Source organism: Xenopus tropicalis, chromosome 2, assembly GCF_000004195.4.
Source record: "Xenopus tropicalis strain Nigerian chromosome 2, UCB_Xtro_10.0, whole genome shotgun sequence".
Lineage (NCBI taxonomy): Eukaryota > Metazoa > Chordata > Amphibia > Anura > Pipidae > Xenopus > Xenopus tropicalis.
The window spans coordinates 141,208,818-141,217,144 of NC_030678.2; the positions used below are offsets into that span (position 1 = coordinate 141,208,818).

The 8,327-nt window shown below is 40.5% G+C and overlaps 1 protein-coding gene across 2 annotated transcripts in view; it reads right to left on the reverse strand.

The window, feature by feature from the left end:
• b4galnt1 (beta-1,4-N-acetyl-galactosaminyl transferase 1) overlaps window positions 1–8,014 on the reverse strand; it is an 83,913-nt gene extending 75,899 nt beyond the window's left edge. Inside the window, 1 exon segment of one of the 2 annotated variants that reach the window (NM_001126696.1) lies at window positions 7,923–8,014. The gene's annotated coding sequence lies outside the window, so the exon portion shown is untranslated. 2 annotated transcript variants of the gene reach the window in all.
• Between the last annotated feature and the right edge of the window lie 313 nt (window positions 8,015–8,327).

Sequence of the window (8,327 nt, forward strand, 5' to 3'; positions counted from 1 at the left end):
ATTTTCAAACTCTTACCTCAGGAGGACACAAAAGATAACTCAGTAACTTACATAGGGTTATCTCTGTGTTTTATTTCCTTTTATTTTATTTACTGTTTGCATGTATATGTCTATTTTTGTAAAACCTTTTTAAATGCACTGTTTACCCTTGTAATATTAAATATAACATTTAATAAGTTCTGTCCTTTGGCTCTAAAGACCCATGTACCTTGTTTACATGTGAATATATTAACTGCTTGGCTGTGTGTGTGTGTGTATTGAGTAGAGGGGCAAGTTCTTTGTAAATACTAATTAACTAGTTGACTGCTAGCAGGAGAGTGTGTTTGTAAATTAACCCTTTGGCTACTAGTGTGTTTGTGGAATTAGTGGAAACTAATCCTAACTACAGTAAGAAAGTTTGTGTGATATATTTGTGCATTAGGTTTCTATCGCCTGTTAATGATAGATGGTGGCAGCGAATAGTTATTTGGGGCGGTGGTGTGTTTGGGGGTGCTTGATGTTAGTCTAACCTGTGTGAAAGGTGACTGAGTGTAACCCCTTGTTGCCCCATCCCCGTGTCATATACATCTGAGAGTGGAGTGTTTCTGAGACCTACCCAGTCCCCAAGCAGTTTATCCTGCAGCCACAGTCTCAGCTGCACTGAACAGGGGATTCCCTGTGATGCTGCACCTCATTAACCCCTTGCACATCTCTTATCTAATCTAGAAATTTTAGTTGGACACACCATGTACCAAAAGGGTTAAATGGTGGTGGCAGCGAGGAGGTGAGATTTGCAGGTTTCAGACAATAGATCCCTGAGAGATAATCCCTTCTCCTCCCGGTGCATCTCAGAGGCTCATCATCATTAGGCTCTGGGCTTGGTCATGATACTATTACTATTTATATATAACTGGCCATTAAGAAGAGCAGAGTAAATGCAGCCTGCCGCCATCCTTACCTTGTGCCCCAATAACCGCTGTCAATCAGTGATGGACTATACATGCAGCATGATTTTATCCTGAGCATCTGCCTTCCTCTGCTATTCTCTGGGTGCAGCACTGCCTTCTGATTTGTTCTGCTGAACTCGCACGCCCCTAGTGGCAACAAGTAGAACTGCCTCCAGTAGAAGAAATGCTGGGAAACAAGTGGCATGAACTGCTGAGCACAGTTCCCAGCACTGAGCCTGATTTAGAGCCCTAATTAATTGGGCACAGGGAGATCACTGGATCCTGATGGCACGAAGACATAATAACCAAACCTGCCTGTTCAGAGCCAATGCCTTCAGAGAAATCTGTAGTGACTAAATAAAATATTTAGCTTATGAGTTTTTAATAAATGGGATAAAGGGGCATCTGCCTAATTCCCACCAGGAGGGAAGGACAAGTGGGCAACCATCAGGCTTTTTATAAGTGTTGTATAAAGGCTAAAAGAGGCAGACTCCACAGCATGGAAGAGCTGTACTGTAACGTTCTGTTGCACCTGGTGCATTGTCCTTATAACTATGGACGGTGAAGATGATGATGATGAAGAAAAATCACCTGAATAAGTAACAATCAGGGTTGTTTTAAGGTCTTGGAGGGCCCTGGGCAAAAATCCAATTGTTGGGTCCCTTTCAGCAATCACCCTGGAAGGGCAACAGGTCCCCCTCCATCCCTAAAATCCCATTTATAAAACCACACACGTATTAAAGACAGAGCAGAGAAGTGTGTAAGACACAGGTAGATAAGGGCTATAAGTCAATACTGGCCATAGATGTAGGGTGCTTTTTTGGGGGGGGGGGGCAATATTCTACATTGTTTAATCATAGTAAAATAGAGTGTTACCTTGATCCATAATATCCCAGAACAGTGCATAGTCATACATATGGTAGGCATACAGATATATAGTACTACTAGAAACCACACACATACCTCCCAACATTTGAAAAATACTGCAACTGCATTATTCATCATAAATGACCCCTAAAATTTTCTAGCTGGATGTCTGCAACTGAAATCTTACATATTTTGGATACATACACAACTGCTGGATCTCCTATAAGTGATAAAACTGCATGATTGCACATAATAACAATATCAATATAATTTTTGAACATACCTATGGTAATACATTTTTACTGTGCTTTGACTATATGCCTATGTGAATGGCATGCTGCAGCATTTACTGTGTGTAGGATGAGAGCAGCATATTTTTGAAACAATGTCTTTTCTTGGAGAACAATATTCTAGTGTAATGGCAGCGATGAACAGACTGACAGTCATGTTTGTACAACAACAATATTGTGTACTGTGTGTGGCTCTGTACACAGTATATATTTGTCTAGTGCTCATTTTATAAGGACTTTGGTTAGATTAGGAAATGCTATCTGCTAATTGCTTGCTATAGGTGTTAAGAACTGTAGCAAACTTTGCACCATATATAACATAAATCTCATGCCCAAAAGTATATAGACAATGTTTTCACAGCCCAACAACACAATGCCATGTGTCACCTAGCATGGTATAAAGGTTGCTGCCATTGGACATTATAGTTCTGTTCATTTGTGCACTTTGCACAAACTATCAGAACAGAAAAAGGTGACTATGCCGAATATTGGCCATTCCAAATGCATTATGCAAAACTGCCATTTTTTTAAATAACCCATGCAGCTACCTGAGATAAGTGCCTCTTATGTGTGAGAGACTGTCCCCTTAATATGAAATCAAGAGTTGGGGAATGGGTGCATCCTCCACTTTCCATAGGCTACTCACTGTTTGCAAAACGACTATATTATGCAGACATTAGACATTGCTCAACATACTGTAATACAATTAAAAAGAAAATGTATGTAACTAGCATTATGAAAGCAAGCTTTGTATAACAGACTAAATAACCACATCCTCATTAACCCATCTAAGGCAACATTGTGCTCATCCCAGTCACTCCCCATTATCTTGGAGGCTAAAGGCACACAGGTTTTTTTTTTTACCAGAATTGCTGTATGAAGTTTCAGTGCCCCATATACCTGAATGACCATGCCCGAATCTGCTCAAACCCCACACAGGACTGCTCCAACTTATCAAAAAAATGTTATGTCTGGTCATATTAATCAATTTTATTTTTGTTATTGGTAATCTTTGAAGGTCATCAGAATAAAAGATTTTTATTTTCCTGAAACAAATGTGTAATATTGTGTAAAGCTGTGTAATCCTGAAAAAAATGTTATGCTTCACATCAGATTAAAATACATAAAATAAACGCACACAGAATTAATTTTCACTTAATTACTTTTATATTTATATAACCTTGGCATGGTAGGAAGATTACACACAAGCAACAAATGAGAGAGAGATCCCCTTTAATTAGAGGGATCCAGTATTACTTCTGCCATATGTCCTTTCCCTGCCTGCAGGCGCGCACTCTCAGTACTCTCAGCACTCTCAGCCCTCTCGGGCAGCTGCTTTTTTCCTATTGCTGGAAGAAAAAGAAGAGTCCTTCCAATGCGAACTTTAATTAAAATTATGCACACATATGGAAAGGAAATAGTTGCATCAAGCTCATGCAAAGTGAAGCTATTTATAAACTGAATTTGTGGCTTCACAGACTAGAATTACTGATTTCTGGGAGGGTAGCAGGAACCTAAGTGGATGTCCCTGCACACATATGAATTTAATCTGTCCACTGGTCAAATAGTATCAGAAGAACTGTGTAGCATGGTTTTGTTCAAATATGTTTTGGGTAAAGGGAAAAATCTGGCTGTAGTAAGTTAGGATGGCTGCACTAAACACATATAATATGATGATATTTTGTAGAGAACATATAGAGACTACACAAATACATATTTCAAATAACATTATTAACCCAGTCATTGCACAGCTGATGTTAGTGTAAGCATTAACGTTGATACGCACTTGCCAAAGAATATATAGGAATAATAATAAGATAAAATGAGCACAATAAACATGACATGCTACTTGCAGCAAAAGGGTAAACGGCGAGGGTTCCGTCTTGATTCACCACTGGATTATGATTTCTTGATATACTATTGATTGTCACTTTTTGCCCCTAAGGCAGCTGTGGTTGTATGCACAAAACAGGCCTAATATATATTAACAGTGCAGCAGACCTTGCTGGCAGAGAAGGAGTTAAAGGCAGCAGGTGCTGAGAAAGGGCTTCTCATCTGATTGTCAGGGTAATGTCTCTCCATAATGACAATGCCTTTGTGACGTTTTGCCTTCTGATTGGTGCACACTGGGGCTTTTTATATATATTCAAAGGAGTGGTGTAAATAGCAGATGCTGCTAATGGCATCAGTTCCAGCTTCCCATGAGCACTCTCTGCTAATTTGTCTATAGTGCCACAGTGTGTCATGTTAACCCCGGTATTACTAATGGGAAGCCTGCCTTTATTGTCACAGGACTTTCCATTGCGCTTTAAATGAAAAGGAAGAAATGAAAATCAGTCTGTTTATCTGTCATTGAATACTGAACAGTTGCTGACAAAACATTGTCTTGTTATTATTATTAATTATGTTAATGTAGCTTTTAGACATTGCCATTTATTTATTATATGTGTTTAATGTTACAGCCCTCTTTCACCACACACTTTTAATACCTATTATATCTTGTAGGCTTAGGATTTGGGTAGTTATAGTTCACAATAACTTGAGCACTAAAAACAGAGGATACCGATGCATTAGTTAATGATCTACACAAAACAATGAGGTTTCTATGCTTATCTTTATTTAAATAATGATAGTTTGTATAACGATAACAGAGCTCATCCATCTTCAGAGAATGCCTATGAGGACATGAGGACAATCACACCACCATAGTAACCGATCCAGTGATGCCCTGTACCAACCAACTACAAACCTGTTTCAGTCTTCCCAAAACCAATATTCTGCAAATTTGACAAAATATAGGTGACAAAGGCATCGCTCTATAAGGCAAATGGGCACTCAGCCTAAGTGGGGTGAAGAAAACATGGCATTGGCTGTATTATTTGCACTTGCAAAAAAATTGTGTAAAATGTGCACAACAACCAACAACCAAAGGCAAGAATGGTTAAATGTGGACAATGGTTTCATCCCAGGAATTCTTAATCACATGGACTAAGGCAATGAAAAGCTTTCTGAAAGTGTTCCTACACTGCTGGGAAAGAACACATGCTTGGCAAAGCTTCAGCAAACCAATTCCTGAAGCAAATATTTACTCAGTCCTACTGTAAGCCATACCCCTGAATCCCCTTTTTAAAAATATTGTCTCTCCTGTGAAAACATTTATGTTATAAAACTTTCCTTGATAAATAAAATGAGGGCGCTGCCTTATTTAGTTATTGTGTTACAGAAAGCTGTAATTAGGAGCCAGCAGAAAGATTAAACCTAAAACAAGGCTTCTATGTAAATGTACATCCCTTTAATAAATATATCAGACAACATTTAGAAATAAGTTTCACAATTCTCTACTGAGAAAGCTGGTAGTACATAGCTGAGAGCTTATTAGCACAGCAGCTGGAATAGCCAGTATCAGTGGCATACATATATTCTTAGTAGCATTACCCAGTGATACATACTGTATAGCATATACTGGTTTATCATAGGTCTGTGTGGTTATCATACTAAATAATCATGTGCTTCCAACTTGCAAATCTTTATTTTTGCAGAAGTATCACATGTAAGTAACGGCTGCAATCTTGCATTGTGAAACTGGGTGTCTGCACAGCTGGAAAATACAAGGGAGGTAGGGAGGACAAGCTCTGGATACGCAGAGTGGATTTGTATTGGCAAAGCCACCTGCTGCCATGCTGCTGCACATTTAATTACCCCCTATACTGCCAACTTAGCAATCTTCCCAAACAACACACTTCCAAGTACAAAAACAACACAAAAGTAAAAGAAAAACTTAAATAACTCATTACTACAAGAGTGCTTGGAAATGCACCCTGAGAGCAGTTACTGTAAATTCTCAGGAAGGTTTATGACCCTTTATTTAAAGCTCATGTTTTATATTTCAGAATTACAAAACATACACACATGCTTTATTGGAATTTGTTATTTTGCATGATTAACTAGCTCAATAGCAAAGATTTAAGCTGCTGCCAAATGAGATGCTATACCTAACCTTGAGACAACCTGGGCACTGCCATAATGATTAGGTGGTCATCTGGTTATTATGGGTCTCCATATTATTTCCATTGTATCACTGACATTATAAAACAGAAGAAATTATATGAGCAGGTGGAGAATAATAACGATTTGGGGTAAAATCACACTACTATGTGCTGCGTCTTGTCTTATGTCAGATGCCCATAACTCAAAATGTGAAGTCCTGTGACTTGATGAGACCAGCGCAAAGTGCCAATTCACAATAATTTAGAATGCGGGCAATTTCTACAGTTTTGTTCCCTTACCACCCAGTGAGAAAGCACTAGACACCATGCCAAGTGGCATTACCCATAAATGTGATACCGTATATACTCGAGTATAAGCCGATCCGAATATAAGCCGAGGTACCTAATTTTATCTAAGAAAACTGGAAAAACGTATTAACTCGAGTATAAGCCTAGGGTGGGAAATGAAGCAGCTACTGCGAAGTTTCAGTAATCAAAATAAATACCAGTAAAATTACATAAATTGAGGCATCAGTGGGGTATATGTTTTTAAATATTTATTTAAAAGAAAAACAGTAAACTAGCTCTGTAAGTGGAGAAGAGGGTCAACAAAAACAATATGAGTACTACTCCATGCTCATTGCACATTGGCAAACTGGCAGAAGACCCAGTCCCGGAGGACACGTAAGGGGGAATAAGTATTGCGACTGGGAGTGGGCCAGGGCGCTGGAGGGTCTGGTTGCACACAAAGGACCGAGGGTGCTGAAGGGAGTCTGGAGGGACCTATGGCACCCGGCTCGAGTATAAGCCGAGGGCTGACTTTTTCAGCACATTTTGGGTGCTGAAAAACTAGGCTTATACTCGAGTATATACAGTATATACATTTTCCAGTGGAAAACCATCTTTTGGCATCGTCACTAACCTCCTCCAAATAAGAGTAGAACACGAAAGAGATATTTTGGCCCTGCTCCCCTTGTGCATGCCACCATTGGCTGTACCAGAAGATGCCATTGGACTGTTACTGGGCACCATCTCATTAGAGAGGGCTAATGCAGTTGATCCACTTAGACAAGTTAAATGCCACAGGCAGACATTTCGGCTGCTGCCAGCCCCAAGTCTCTGCATATCCTGCACAACTACAGCAGCCCAGACTAACCCAACCAGTATAACCAAATGCTTTGCATACAGTGGGGAAGGGTACTCCCTCCAGCTAAGCAGCTCCACCTGGCACCAAACACATTAGAGGGCAGCACAGGGGAGAGCATAGATAACCCAGAAGACATGAGCACCTTCATAATGTTACATTTTCCATCCCTCAGTCAATATCAATAATAAACATGCAACATGGCCTCATTCTCTATGTATGTATATAAGCACATGTATATGAGTCACATTAGCAGCCTGTTATTCTGTGTTTTGATTTACTCTACAGAGCAGTAGACATGTATCAGTTGTACAGCACAATGCAGGGAGCAGATTGCTAGCTCCCTCCCCAGCCCCCAAGCAGTTTCTCCTGCTGCCATAGTCTCAGCTGCGGGGACTCAGCACAGCGCCGAACAGGGGGTTCCATGCAACGCTGCACCCCATTAACCCCTTCCACATCCCTTATCTAATGCTTTATCTAGAAACAGTTGGGCGCGCCCTGCACCAAAGGGTTAAATGGTGGTGGCAGCGAGGAGGTGCGATTAGCAGGTTTCAGACAATAGATCCCAGAGAGATAATCCCTTCTCCTCCCGGTGCATCTCACAGGCTCATCATCATTAGGCTCTGGGTTTGAACACGATAGTATTGCTATTTATATATAACTGACCATTTAGAAGAGCAGAGTAAATGCAGCCTGCCGCCATCCTTACCTTGTGCCCCAATAACCGCTGTCAATCAGTGATGGACTATACACGCAGCATGATTTCATCCCGAGCATCTGCCTTCCTCTGCCATTCTCTGGGCGCAGCACTGCCTTCTGATTTGTTCTGCCGAACTCGCCCGCCCCTAGTGGCAGCAAGTAGAACTGCCGCCAGTAGAATAAATCCTGGGAAACAAGTGGCATGAATGTTCCTGCTGAGCACAGCTCCCTGCACTGAGTCTGATTTAGAGCCCTAACTGATTGGGCACAGGGAGATCACTGGATCCTGATGGCAGGTGGACAAAATGACCAAACTGATCTGTGCAGTGTCAATTTGCAGGGGAATCTGTAGTGACTAAAATAAAATTATTATCCCATGAGTTTAAATGGGATAAGGAGCATCTGCCTAATGCCT